This window comes from Corvus cornix, chromosome 2 (genome assembly GCF_000738735.6).
Source record: "Corvus cornix cornix isolate S_Up_H32 chromosome 2, ASM73873v5, whole genome shotgun sequence".
NCBI lineage: Eukaryota > Metazoa > Chordata > Aves > Passeriformes > Corvidae > Corvus > Corvus cornix.
Genome location: NC_046333.1, coordinates 113860647 through 113875921, shown reverse-complemented (window position 1 = coordinate 113875921; position 15275 = coordinate 113860647). Strand labels below are relative to the sequence as shown.

General features: G+C 41.0%; 1 protein-coding gene across 2 annotated transcripts in view; it reads left to right on the top strand.

Moving 5' to 3' along the window:
• Nucleotides 1–13697: 13697 nt before the first annotated feature.
• RB1CC1 (RB1 inducible coiled-coil 1) overlaps nt 13698–15275 on the top strand; it is a 68646-nt gene continuing 67068 nt past the window's right edge. For both annotated transcript variants that reach the window (XM_039548477.1, XM_039548476.1), the window contains exon 1: nt 13698–13778. The gene's annotated coding sequence lies outside the window, so the exon portion shown is untranslated. The remainder of the gene's footprint in view (nt 13779–15275) is intronic.

Here is a 15275-nt window from a genome sequence, read left to right as displayed (position 1 = left end):
CGGGACTCAGCTGTGTCAGGGCTTTAAGGGATTTGTGAGCTAGAAGAAAGTACAGTCAAAATATGTCTGTCCATTTGAACAGAAGAAATAAGTTACTAGTGAAGAAAATCATTAGAATATATTGCTAAAGAAACCACCCCCTCAAACAACTAAAAATGTAATTGCCCAAACAAGAACATGTATTAAATATGTTTCATATGTTCCCATGAATTGTTCATCTTTTCTACATAAAGTAGCAAGAAAACAAACATGGCAGGTTTGAGTCAAGCTCTCTTAGGGCATTTGTGAGGTATTGCAGGGAGCAGTGTTTCAGTTTGCACAGTGAAGAACAGAGCCATATTCATAGCTTATATGTTTGAGCCTTACTCTTCATAAACACCCATGTTTATAATTTTAATTAACAATATTGCACTGAAAATATCTGATCACCTTTTCAAGGAAATATTTTTTAGTTTTCAAAATGAAAGATCCTATGAAACTATTGTTTCTACATCCATGTTCTTGCCACACACATCACCAAATTTAGTTTTCATTTCACAACATTCAAATACTGCAGAAGTTATTCTGAGTAAAGTGTGGACTACATTCACACATCTGAAAGGAAACAGGATTAAAAATAAACATAAATAACCTGAGATGTTGTTAGTCTATTTAGTCCTGGTAAAATTAGCCTCAAGGAACCATGGCACCAGATACTTAGAATGACAAACTTAATGTAGAGCATTAATATCTGTTCTTGAATATAAGTTTGGTGCCAAATGTTCATTACCTGTTCCCTTCATAAACGTTACTCGAAGGGCAAAAGGCAGTATAGTGAAGCTAAGTGACCCAAATTTACATAAGGGCAATTTATTAACATGGAAAATATTAATAAAAGGGTGATTTCTAAAAATCATATGTAAAAAAGTTGCCTTTGCAACAAAAAAACCCAACCCAAGAGACCAACCAAAAAGCACATAACAACAAGAACCCACTAATTATTCTTTGAATAATAATAATGATAATTGAAGAACAGGTAAACGTTGCACTGATTTAAAATTTTAAAAAGAATGGATTTATATTAAAAAGAATGGTTTTATATTAATCTTCTCGTCCTTGTAGAAGTGGCAGCAATATTATTACAGGTTCAGCTGAAGGAATCTGGATTGGTGTCCATACAATTTAAGACTGAAAAAAAAAAAATAAAGCCCACACAAAATTTCATTTCAAAATATTTATTTGGCAGTTAGTGGAAGAGTAAAGTAAACTCAACATTCTTGATTAAGGGAGATACTGAACTTAAGAGGGTAAGGAGAATAAAGGTTTAATCCTGTTTAATATTACTTTTCTTAACTCAATTTTTTCCTGTATTATGTCTAGAAATAACCAATGACATCGACCAGTTTTAAGTGAGCAAGAAAACACTGTTCCTATTTTGTCACTTAGTAACTTACAAAATTTTATTAGCTTAAGGTTCTGAAAATATTTTAACTCATTTTCTGTAAAGAAAACAATTTCTTCTATAAATTTGAAGTATAATTTCCTTGCATTAAAATTTGGTGAAAAAAAATCTAGTAACAATTTTGGAACTTAATAGAAAATACCATACCAGAGATGACTGCTCACCTAAATTTTTGTTCAAGAAAACAAACAAAAATTTTCCTTTTTTTTTGCTATGGTTATCTTTGTTTTATGAACACAATAATTTTCAATTGGAACATAACTTGGAATCTATTAAGCAGTTCAAACAACTTCGATCCTTTGTGAAATTAAGTATATGTATCTAGTATTATGTCTCTGTATCAGTACTTAAACATTTGATGTCATGCTGCATTGGACCTCTAGATTGCTGCTTGCTGTTTACTAGGGCATTAGAAATATTCAAGGATACAACTCTTGGAAATGGTAAAAGACTTTCAGACAACTTTGCAATCATTTGACTTTAAAAGAAATCAAATAAAGTTAAAATAACTTACTGAAAACTCTCCTAGCCTCACTAAGGGTTCTACATATGATATTCTGCACTGGAATTCAGTAGATATTCCTAATATTGGCCTTTAATGAAAAATATTGAAAACTATATCCATCCTTGCTAAATGAGAGATTGGAAAAATACTTAAGAACCAAGTAGAGAGAAATAAATAAATTGCATAGGACTGGCATGCAGGTTGCTAAGACCATTGTGCTTTTTAATCTATATATTTTCTTGTCTGTTCTGGGATGGCTGTCTTATTCCTAGAATATCCAAAAAAAAAAAAAAAAAGAAAAAAGAATTAAAGGATCTATTTTAAAAACATTTCTTTAAAAATCTAAAACGAAGTGTGAAAACTTATGAAACCATACATTAAGTGTGGATATTGATCCCAGACATACTCCACACCATGCATGCTTAAAGAATTTTAAAAAGTAACTCCCACCACCAAACGGAGAGCTCCAAGACTTGCTTTCAGGCAGATTAAAAATGTAAAGACTAGCAATGACCTCTAGTGTTGCTGTTTGAGTACTGCAAAATACTCTCGCTAGCAATAAACCACAGCATCCACGGAACTAATTTAGGCTGTATTATTCAGTTATTAGTGCAACACAGAAGAAGCTTCTTTAAAGAAAAAAAAAAAAAGTTTTGTCTGTTTCCTAAAGCTAATGGCGCCAGAAGCACTCCGCTATTTCTCCAGTTTAAAAAGAAGTAGTGGAATGCTGTTTAGGGTGGAAGTGTCTGTATCTGATGATACAGTAGGTAACTTTCCGTACTCTTCTTTGCACCTGTTTCAAGAACAAGGGTTATGTATCAGGTGAGATGCCACTCTGGCTGCCTGATAAGCCCAGGACTGGTAGGACAAGGGGAGCAGGAGATAGTGAATGAAATTCCAAGAGGAAGAGTAAATAAGAAGACATTGTATTTCATACTATTGCTGGACACACATATTTTGGACCATTTGCAGAGAAGGGACAAAGCGGTGTTGCTTTCCAAGGTGACCTTCATGCCATTACTGTCCCCTTCACAAGCAAATGTCCATGTGGTATATCGGTTTTATTAGCCATGAGAGTGAACAGAAAAAGCCTAGATACACAAATGTGGTTCTAAAATGACAAAATTACAATACTGGGACCTAAACCAATTGCCCATTGAGGCTTGAGAGGAAATGCATTATTTGTCATTGGTAACAGCAGAGAATTCTTGGCCTTACTCTTACAGCTCAGATCTTGCTTTTAGGTTTTTTTTTTTTTTGCACTTATTTAAGAAGCAGGATCTTTTTTCTTTTCTCTATTACATACTGAACAAAAGTGTCTACACCTTCAGTGAAATATGAAAAATTGTCTTTAGGAACAAATTGCCACCGCAGGATGGCTAAAAAGATCGTATGAAATTTGCTGTGAAATCCTTGTGTGGCTCACCTGACAACTGAGGGGTACTTTCCAAACACAACAGAATCGAAATTACAAAGTGATCTTCTGAGGTTTTCCAGGGCTTCCTCTGGTCACCAAGCACTGAAGAGAGTAATGTTTCTGTGTCTAATTCCACTTTTGGATCTTGCTTACTCTCACTTGCACCTCATTTTTTTTTTCCTTCTTAATATTTCCTTCTTTTTTTCCCCTCTAACAACAATGTTAAACACACTGCTGAGCTGTTCCTTACAGTAAGACTTTTCATGTGCTCTTTATCACTTTGGTTTTGTTTGAATGCCTCCATTCTATTGCTACTTTCTATATCAATGTGGGTATGCTGGCTTTTTCAGAGTACACCTGTGCAATACTCTAGCCAATCTTTATCTGCAATTTGAGATTATTTTTATCACAGACTTTCAGAAATGTAATCCTGTAAAGTCACCATAAAACCTCCTGCCAGAGGTTTGACTCTGCTAGCTGTAAACTGGTAGCAGCACTGTGGTGCCATTGCTACAAGAACACAGAGCTCAGGCTGGGTAGGCCCATTTTGGATTTCCCCTTCGCTGGCTCTGCAGCCTTCCCTGAGCACCACGATGTTTCCTACAGTTGTGTAAAGCAAGTTCTGCTCTGCTCTGATGGTCTGAAATCCCATAGATAGCAATAGCAGTGCGTGTTCATTCTTGATTAGCTGTTTGCAGTAAAATCACAAAACACCCCCATTCATGCTAGAATACACTTCACAAAAGTTAATAGGCACAATCTTAACGCTGCGTGGAAAATAAAAGGTTTTTTGAGATGGCAGTCTGGAGAATTTCTGAATTACAGATAATTGCATGCATATTCCTATATGGCATTGGAGAGCATAATGCAACCCCAAATTTAGGCAGGCTCAGATTATAAGAAGTATTTGGGACAGAGCAGGATTTCTACTCTGCTGCATCCTAAGCAAACTCATACATTGAGTTAGCGGGTGGGTAGAGAAATAATAAACAAAAAATTTTATGACATTTTCTCCAGCACTGTGTTTTTTTAAAGACTTTTTTTATTTTATTTTTTGTCTTTAAAAAATAACCTCATACTAAGCTGGAAAAAAATCATCAACAATTTCTTCTGCAGATAAATCCAGATTAACTGAGTCTTTGTGACTGTTCAGTGACCACCAACATTTCTTATTTTACTTTCAAAACAGATCTATTTTGTTAAGATTAAAGGGCATATGTAAACTTGACAACTACTTTTGACTAATTTTCCAGAGATCAAAGTACTGAGGAAAATAAATTGAAAACACGCATACAAATTAAAATGTAGATGAAAATTGAGTATCTTAAAAAGGATTTAATGAGCAGATAAAAAGCCCAAATTTCACAATCTAGGGGGAGAGCTACGGCTAAGAGCTTTTCCAAATTCACCACTTATGTAAATGTACAGTTTGAAATTAAACAACAGCAGTAACAGAACTAATCAGTGTTATGTAACAAAGCAGAGGAAAAGAAAAACTGATAGGAGTAATGTGAACTCAAAGCTATGAAACATGGTCCATAGCCAGTCAAGGCAGGAGTCAGTTGCTCTTTTTTTTCTCCAGAGTCCTAGAACTAAACATTGAGCCTATAACGAAGTGCTGAAACTATTAATGACATGAAAATTATCTGCTGCTAATGAAGAAAGCACTTGGACAGATATAGAATTTAAGTAAGTTGAGCTAACTTGGGGTATTACACTGTGGTCCACTAAAGTTAGTACTAATAAAAATGTGAAAATCAGGGACACTTCAGAAGACTGGAAGTATTAATGTCAGGGAAATGTTCAAAAAGGGCAAATAGATAAAACTGCTTAATCTATAGTCTGAGCTGATGTCTATAACACACTTGTTCTTTATGATGCCAATGGTTCAATTCAGTTAATACAGATAGAAGGATTAAGAACAGTAAATGTTGCTCAGAAAGGTTTTGTGAAAATGGATTCCAACCAGTAAATTTTAATTGACTGCAATTATGTATTTGCGTAAAGCACATACTGCCTACTGAAGTTAATTTCTTCCTTGTCAAATAAGAAACAATGCCAACCTTTATGTACAAATCTGATTTTGTACCTAGAGTGTAAAAAAAAAAAAAAAAAAAGAACAGAACAAAACCCCAAACCACTCTTCAAGGAAGCCGGAATATTGTACCAGGAGTGGGGATTTTGGGCATCTCTAGCTGAAACCACAAGCCACAAGCCAGCCAACATCACAATGTCAGCCAGGAAATGTACATCACTAGGCCCTCCAGCGAGCCAGACTTGGCATTACAGTTTTGACACAATTTTCTTTCTTCCCTGTGCTCAGATAATTAGGCAGGTATTGATCTTTATTACCTCTAACTTGCTTTTTTCAGTAGAAGAGAGTAATTTGTAATTACTAGAGATTTGTATGTGTCAGTTTCTATTTGGTTGTCCTTCATACACTGGCATATAAATGTACTAAATGAGATAACTTTAGAAATTTATTTTAGAAAGACAGTAATATAAGAGCTTTGGCATTTCTAACTGCAAAATAGCCTACCACAATCTCCATCTATCTAAAGAATCTCCTGTCTACACAGATTTGAACATGAACTAGACATGCTTTTAAAATGCATAGGAAACATAAATGATGCAATCAAACCAGCAGCCATCTGAGCTGCTGTATTGGAAAGCTCAAGTGAAGAGCAGATTCCAAAGCTGCAAAGCTCTGAAAGAGGGCTCTACCAGCACCCACGCCTGATCTCATCAATGAATATAAAAAAGCTCCTAAGAATGAGTAATGAATGCAAGTGCACTCAGAATAGTCAGTTTTCTTTTTTTTTTTTTTTTTGCTTTTTTTGAAAATGATTTAAAACCTAGTTTAAATGAGTCTACTCCTACAGTATCCTTTAAAATAATGTAGCTATGTATTTAGGAATATTTGAAAGGTGTAGTCTCTTCTGGAAATGCAAAGAATTGCCATTTCACTGTACTTAGTCCATAACGTCAGTTTACTCTGTTAATTGAGGTCAGTGACTAATTCTTTGAATTCAGACCCTGGGAGCTGTAAAAAACGAAGATGGTTTTGTTTCTATTCCATTCAGAAATAAAAGTGAAAGAAAAAGAGCTGAATACGATAAGTTACCAGAACAAAAGACAAATAGTTAATTTAATATGTTACTAGATGGATGATATTTTCATATTTTCATCAATTCATCTTTATGTAAGTACAAAGTGGGTTTTATTTATTTGGTTTAAGGCTCTTTGTGGTTTATTTAAATATATTAATAAAATACATTAAATAAAGAGTTTCTGTATCATGAATTTCTAGTTTGAATTACTAGGAAGGTTGAGAAAGAGAGGGAAATGTAGACGCTTATTTAAAAAGGCAATTAGTACTTATTAACAAAATGTAAAAAACCCCAAATGTCTAAATTAGTGACTCAGATTAAATATAACCATCCTTTTCTAGCCTCTAAAAATAGACTGCACATTAAAAGCTAAATATAGAAGGAGTGGACATAGTCTAGAAGCATTTGAGTTTAACTCTGGAGTGCCTGCTGATGTACACTTCCAGGCCAGCTGCTGTGATGCTGGCTGACTTGTGGCCCGTGGTTTCAGCTGGAGATGCCTAAAACCCCTGCTCCTGGCAGAGCACTGACATTTGCATCTGGGTTCCCATACTCTTCCAGGGGTTATAGTGAGAGACAAGCTCACTGGCAGGCAGGGCTAAGGGAGAAGCTGGAACTTGTACCCCTTGGTTTACAAATTCTGTCTTTATGGTTACCAAATCAGGAGAGTGAGTGACGCAAATCATGAAAGGATCAGAGTATGTCATCTGTGACCAGAAAGATCATTAGAATGCTGTTTTGTAAATGGGGAGAGTATATTTTCTTTCATGACTGTAAAAAGGAGAACACATCAGGTTTCTAGCAGTACAGGCCAAACAAATTCCTGGTATAACTTCTTCAACTGAAATATCTGCTTATGTAATTAGTTTTGATGATTTATGATTGTATCTGTGACCAAGGAGATCTGCATGGATTAACAAGGAGCTCCTGGACAAAAACAGAAAATGCAAGCCTATAGAGGGTGGAAGCAAGGACAGGTAACCTGGAAGGAATACTGACAAATTGCCCCAGCAACCAGGGATCAGGTTAGGACAACTAACACCCTGAAAGAATTAAACCTGGCCCAGGATCTCAAGGACAACAGTAAAAGCTTCTATAGGTACATAAGTGGTAAAAGGAAGACTAGGGAAAATGTGGGTTCTCTCCATAAGGGAATGGGGGAGCTGGTTACCCAGGATACAGAGAAGGTTGAGGTACTCAACAAATATTTTTGCCTCAGTCTTCACTGGCAAGTGCTCCAGCCACACCACCTGCATTGCAGAAAGCAAAGGCAGGGACGGGAAGAATGAAGAATTGCCAGCTGTAGGAGAAGATCAGGTTTGAGACCATCTAAGGAACCTGAAGGTGTCCAAGTCCATGGGACCTGATAAGTTGCATCCATGAGTCTTGAGGGAACTAGCATAGAAAGTGGTTGAGCTACCTTTCATCATATTTGAGAAGTCATGGAAGTTCAGTGAAATTCCCACTGACTGGAAAAGGGGTAACAAGTCCTCCATTTTTAAAAAGGGAAAAATGGAATACAGGCCTATGACTAATACTGATTTGCTTGCCAGCATCTCCCTAACTCCAGTCCTTACTATAGCTCTAAGACATAAGGAAGTTTTTCACAATAAAGGTCTTAAAATGCTGGAATAGGCTGCCCAAGAGGTGGTGGATGCCCCATCCCTGGAAACATTCAAGGCCAGGTTGGATGGGGTTCTGAGCAACCTGGTCTAGTTGAAGGTGTCCCTGCCCATGGCAGGAGAGTTGAAACTAGATAATCTTTAAGGTCCCTTCCAATACAAACCACTCTATGGTTTTTATGAACATGACTTCAGTGCTTTTATATGAAAAACCAAAGCTGATAGACAGTAAAAAATGGGAATTCTACTCTCAGTAATACTAAATATTCAGTAATGCTTACACAACTATAACTTGCTATAAATATTACTAACAATATTACTGTTGTTCCATGCAGTCTTCACTGTAATGCTTGTTTGACCTTGTTGCATTCATTATCATCTGAGTGCTGAAGAGAAGTGGTGGTATTGGAAGGTCCCTTATACAAATGGGGCTTCATAAATGAAAATGCACAGCAGGGGATTTTTATAGGATTATTCAGCTGCCTGTTTTCCCTTGAGAGCTTCTGTCCTTAACCACTTCTGAAAGTATGTCTATTCTGACTTATTTTATCTGAGGTTTAAATGTCCTTTGCATATTTTTGCCCAGGACCAAGAACTGATCTCATGACCTAGATGTTAAATTGAACCTAACTATTCCCTTCCTGCAGGGAGCTCTGGCAGTAAACAAGAAAAATCACTTATGAATTCAAAACTTGTGTAGTCAGAACTACCGAAACATTGGTAAGCCACACGATGTTAAAATCACTGGTTAGGAATGATCCATAACGAGGTCAGAGGGAGTGGCATGCTTTCAAAATGGCATCAGCTGCTCTTGAGTCACTGACCATTCAAAAACAAATTAGTGATTGCTTATGGACCAGTCAATGCTCTGGACAAGAAGCAAGAGATGAGATAGGACTTGGTGTTTGCCATGGACTGCCAGGCTATAATAAAGGATAATCGAAGTTCTTGAAGTCTCTCTCAAAACACGCAGGAGCACTTTGTTGCTGGAGATTGGTGTTTACTTTGCGTATTCCAGGTCAGAACAATATTTTGTCCTTTAAAAATTACTGGGTTTTGAAGTGGTTATTTATCTGGAGGAAGACTTAAAATGAAAATTAATACTTGTTATAGATTATTTTGCAAGATGCCACAAAGCATCAACAGAGAAGGAAGGAACTTGGGTTTAAAGCATCAGCCTGATCTAGAAGGGGAATGAATATAGTTCTTTCCAGTATTTGAAAAAGGGGAAAAAGAAAACAAACAAACAAAAAAAGCCTCAACAAGACAAAAATCAAGGGAAATTAATGAAGATGGCAATGTGTTCTGGTTTTGACTGGGGCAGAATTAATTTTCCTCTTAGTATCTGGTACAGTGCTGTGGGGTTTTTTTTTAAGTGTGAGAATAATGTTGATAACACAGTGATGGTTTAGTTTTGCTATGCAGGGCTTACTCCAAGTCAAGGACTTTCCAGTTTCCCATGCTCTGGCAGTGAGCAGGTGCACAAGAAGCCAGGTGGGAGAATGGCCAGGACAGCTGACCTGAATAGACCAAAGGGATGTTCCATATCATAGAATGTCATGCTTGGTATATAAACTGGGGGGAGTTGAGGCTGGGAGGGGCTGACCACTGCTCAAGGCAGGGCTGGGCATCTGTCAGTGGGTGGTGAGCAACTGATTGAGGCCTCACTTGTCTGTTTCAGGTTTTATTCCTCTCTCTTTTTGTTGTCTCAATTACTATTATTATTATTTTAATATTACTATTACTTAATTTGAATTATTAAACTGTTTCTATCTCAACCCATGTGGTTTACAATTTTTTCCTGCTTCTCCTCCACATCTCACTGCAGGGGGGAGCTGTGTGAGCAAGCAGCTTTGTGGTACTTGATGGCTGGCTGGGCTTAAACCAAGACACAACACTAAGGGAAGCAGAAGTACACAGTGAGAACTTATGGCAAGCAGAGCTAAAGAAAATAGGAAGATGTGGTTTTTGAAGTACATTTGGAACTAAATAAATAGTGACCGTATTGGTCCATTACTGGCACGGCAGACAATAATCATACAAAAAACTGTCACCAGACCTCACTGATACTGTGGGACTGTGCCCGTTGTCTATGACAGTGCCCCTTGCTGCCAGTCTGGGCTCCCAGTATGCCTTCCCTTGAAGGGTAGTCTGGTCTTTTAGCTCTCTCACTACAGCTGCATAAATATGTAGTTTAAGAGACACATTCTTCAGTATACCAAATTTAGCACCCAAAATTAAAAGTACACAGTAAAAAACTCCTTCAACCTTCTTGGTTGTTTTACAGAATGTGAAAAAATATATAGGTGGATCCTAAACAGTATCTTGAAAGAATAATAACCTATATTTGGTACAGCACTTTGAAACTGTGAAGAATTCTCAGTAACCCTGATTCAATGCTTTCTTTTTTTATATCCTAGAGCAAACACTTCTTCATAAAATGCTGCTTTTTTAGGATAGAAGTGCTAGATATAATGTTAAATTTTAGGTTTTGTTCAGACAGACTCATGAAAAAACCCTGTAATTAGTTGTTTGGCATGAAGTGGCTCTGGAACACTTTGAGAGGAAGCAACATAATGAAATGTTACAAGAATAAGCCAGAACAACCTGCTCTGCTAGCAGCACTTTGCTTACTCCCCAGAACTGAAGTTCCTGCTTCAGTCCTGCCTGAGCTGCCTCTCAAATCAATCAACAGTTGTCCCACACGTGCTGTAAAAACCAGAACTGTGCTTAAGTGCCTGAAGCCTCATTTATGCAATTGTTGAGAGCCTGAGTGGCAGGGGTGCTTTGACAGAAAACTATAAACTCTGTCAGCACTGTTGCTTCAGTGTTTGAAGAGATGCTGCTGCTTCTCTTGCCAATGTCTCAGCTTCTCAAACTTCAGGAGGTTGCTCTCAGTAGTTTCTCCCCAAGAGAATTTTAACGAGACTTGTTCGTGCTTCAGGCTTACTAAACCTCAAGGGGGTTTTCTGACCTCTGATTACAGCATGCATGGCACTTGTTCTGTCAAGTTCTATCTGGATATCATTCCTTTCACACTAAAGGCTAGTCCTTCATCACAGTCAAAAAAAATTAAGAAGACCATTTTAAGAGATGCAAAATGCAGAAGTTGACATCTATAGAACTAAAATAACACAGCTTTGACATAATGTGTTATATTACAGAAAGCTGCCTTGAATTGCTTTAATAGAATCTTGTATTATATTTCCTATTACATCTGTTTGAGTACTGATGTCTTCCCAGCTCCATTCATTGTTGTAATCTGAAGTGCCAAAGGTGTCTTTCAGAATTTGGACACATCTCCCAACAAGCTGCAGAGCTGGGGAGTACTTGTTTATGGGGTGCCACAAGGTGGCAACTAGGGCCTTTCTTTAAAAAGCCAAGAAACTCCTTTCTAGACAGGCTGTGACTATTCAATATAGCCTTTAATGTGTCAAACAGGCAGGAAGCTCTCCAACATAGCAGAGGTGGCTAATTCACAAGTTTAATGTGAAAACCATAAATCTGATCCAGTTTGTGAGAAGTACCTTAAGGTACTGGAAGGCTGCAATTAGGTCACCCTGAAGCCTTTTCCAGGATGAACAAAGCAAATTCTCTCACCCTTTTCTCATAGGAGACATCCTTCATCCCTCTAATCAACCTGGTGGCCTGGACACTTTCCAGCATGTTGATGTCCTTCCTGTGCTGGGGACCATGGCATGCTGTTGGGGTCCCTCTCCTGCCATGGAGCCCTGGGAGATGGGCCCTGAGGGCACAGACACGGGGTTTCCCTGGCAGGAGAGGGACCCCAACAGCATGCTTGCACTCTTTTTTGCAATCCTCCTCTGATTTGCAGGGTATATTCCATATCTGAATATACTCTGGCCACAACATTATGCTCTGCCACGACTTGCTGCCTATGGTGTATGTTATGGAAGGAGAGGTGAAGGTAGGCAGCATAGAAGTTACAATCCAGCTGTATGCTGTTCTCAAAGGATCTTGGCTAGAGGATGTCCTTAATGCCAGCATTGTGATCCTCTCTTGCATCTCTGAGCCAAACAAGCCCCTTGCTTCTGTTCCTCTCCAATTCACTCTTCTCTGATTTATGGGGAAATGCCCTCATCCCAAAGTTCTGTGGGCTAAGCCTCTAAAGAAACTTGTACCAAAACAGAAACCAAAAGTGACGAGTGCAAGGTTCACTCTTGTTTTCTCAGGAGTAAGAGGCCGGTTCCCACCCTACAGCTTGGGGACTGCTTTATGTCAAAAGCTCTCTGAGTCCCCACAAGGACCCACCCTCCTCACAGGGAGGGAGGCAGGAGGCAGTGTCGAGCCCGGTCTGGACAGTGAGTGCACCTGGGGCCACTCTCACCTGCCAGTGCAGGGATGAGTTGAACATCTGCTAAATTCCGCCTAGCAACTGGGAATGCAAACAGCCATCATCTAAAACACTGAAATAATAGTCAATGCCTATGGCACAAAAAAGACTATAGTGACAGAGAGCCCTTGATTCCCACGCTATGAATCCTTCTCTTTTTATTTATTTCCAGTTTATCCTTGCTAGCAGGTCTCAACTTCTAGTCTTAAAAAAAAAAAAATTCCTGTGTGTTTGGGAAATAGACACATCCTTTGGTTGGACTGACCAAGTTGATCTCCTATCTAAATCTGTCTGTAGATTTCCTAAACTTTTGATCTCTTGTCATGTCAGATTAAAATTAAATTGAAGAAACTTCCTGTTCAGGTAAGGCCAAGAGTCTGACTTCCAAAAGCCAATCATGTCCTGGGCTGGATCAAAAGCATCGCAGCTGGCAGGGCAAGGGAGGGGATTCTGCCTCTCTGCTCTGCTCTGGTGAGATCCCACCTGGCATACTGCATCCATCTCTGGGGTCCCAGCACAGGAAGGACATGGACCTGTTGGGAGTGAGTCCAGAGGAGGCCGTCAAGTCGGTCAGAGGGATGGAGCACCTCTCCTACGAGGAAAAACTGAAAGAATGGGGATTGTTCAGCCTGGAAAAGAGAAGGCTTCAGGATGACTAATTGTGGCCTTCCAGTATCTTAAGGGAACTTGGAGGAAACATGGGGCAAGACTATTTACAAGGGTGTGTCGGGACAGGACAAGGGTGAATGTGTTTAAAGTGAGAAAGAATAGGTTTAGATTAGATACCAGGAAAACATTCTTTACTGTGACGGTGGTGAGGAACTGGAACTGGCAGCCCAGAGGTAAGGTGGGATGATCTTGGACGCATCCCTGGAAATATTCAGGGCCAGGGTGGACCGGGCTCTGAGCAACCCGGTCTAGTGGACGGTGCCCCTGCCCACGGCGTTGGAACCAGATAATCCTCAGGGGCCGCTTCCACCCCAGACCCCTCCCGGATTCCGCCCGTCCGGAGCCGCCGCTTCCGCCGCGCGGTCCCTCCCGCGGGCCGCCCCCTCCCGGCAGCCCTCGCGCCGGAAGCGGCTGACGACAACAACAAACACCGGCGGCGGCCGCACCAGGCAGGGTTCCCCCGGTGTCCGTGGCCCCCAGCCCGCCCCGCCGGCCCTGCCGAGCCGCCTCTCCCCGCCCGCCGCCTTTTCCCGCCCGGCCGCGGGCCCCGCCGAGGCGCTGCGCGCCCCCGCGGAGCCGCCGGGCCCGGCCCGCGCGGCGCGGGGGGGACGCGCCGCCACCGCCGCAGGATGAGCGGCGCTGCCCGCGCGGGACCCGGGGGTGAGTGCGGACGCTGCCCGGGGCTGTGCGGGCTCCCGCCGCCGCTCCGCTCAGCCCCTCCCAGCCGCGGGGAAGGCGGGGGTTCCGGTACCGGGAGGGCGGCCTTGGCGAGGGGCGGCGGTCCCGGCGCTGGGCGCAGGGCTGTACCCGTGGGGCGGGCGACAAAGAGCTGGGAGGCGGCGGGGCGGGGGTCGAGTGGGACCAGGATCCGGCGCCTGGAGCCGGTCCCGGGGCGGCGGGGTGACCCCAGCGCACCTGCTGGGGGGGAGGGGGGGGCGGTTGCTGCCAGCCCTCAGAGGGGAGCAGCGCCCGCTGGGCCGGGGTGCTCCCTGCCTGCCCAGGGCTCCGCTGCCAGGGCGAGGGATTCGCGGGGAAGTTACTACAAGGAATGACTCAGCCTGGCAGCGCCTCCGTGCTCGCCGTTGGCGGCGGTCGGGCGAGCGCCGTGCAGAAGCGTTGTGTGTTTACAAACGTTTTTCTTCCTCTCCCTCGGTTGTTTACTTGGTCCTGCTCCCGAGGAAGCATGTGTCCTGTAATGAATTTTCCCTTCAGTTTCTCCTTACGGCTCTTTGGTAGACTTTCAGGCTGTTCTGTGCGTCAGTGCTCAGTTTTCTTACTGACCCCCAAAGTACTGGCTGCCAGCGATCCAGAGGTAGAAATGCTAATATAAATGCTGGGAGAATTAAATGAGCTGATATTTGTAGTGCTCATGTTTCTCACTGAACGTCGTCTAGTCATGAAATAAAAAGTCGTGTCTGGTCCTGAGAAACCCAGAAATGTTAGTTTAGACCTCATATAACCATAGCTTTTTTTTCTCTTGTGTCATTTGTTTTTGTCTGATGTAATTACATGGTATGTCCTGGCCATGAGCCATTTCTTGTGGTTCATATTTTAAGCTTTCACCTTTATTTCTTTATGGGAAAGAATGAAGAGGTTGAGGTTTGGGGTTTTTTTTCCTTCTGCTCACATATATGTGTGTCAGAAGTAGTTTGTGCTGTTTGGTTTATGGAAGGACTTAACACTTCTGGAGGTGTGTGTTTTACTGTGTGGTGAAAGATACCTCAGCAATGCTGGAGAAATAACAAGAATGGAAAAACATGTTTCATACAGTTGAATTTTATACAGCTGAGAAGTACTGTGAGGAGTAACAATATAAATAGAATCAGAATTATAGAATGGTCTGGATTGGAAGGGACCTTGAAGATCACCTAGTTCCAACCTCCCTGCCATGGGGAGGGACACCTTCCACTAGACCAGGTTGCTCAAAACCCCATCCAACCTGTCCCTGAACACTTTCAGGGATGGGGCATGCACAGCTTCTCTGGGCAACCTGTTCTGGTGCCTCACCACCCTCACACTAAGGAATTTCTTCCTTATAGCCAATCTAAACTTATCCTCTTTCAATTTAAAGCCATTGTCCCATGTCTTCTCCCATACGTACCCTTTTAAAAAGTTCATCTCCATACTTCATGGAAGTACTTAGTAATAATGAAAACA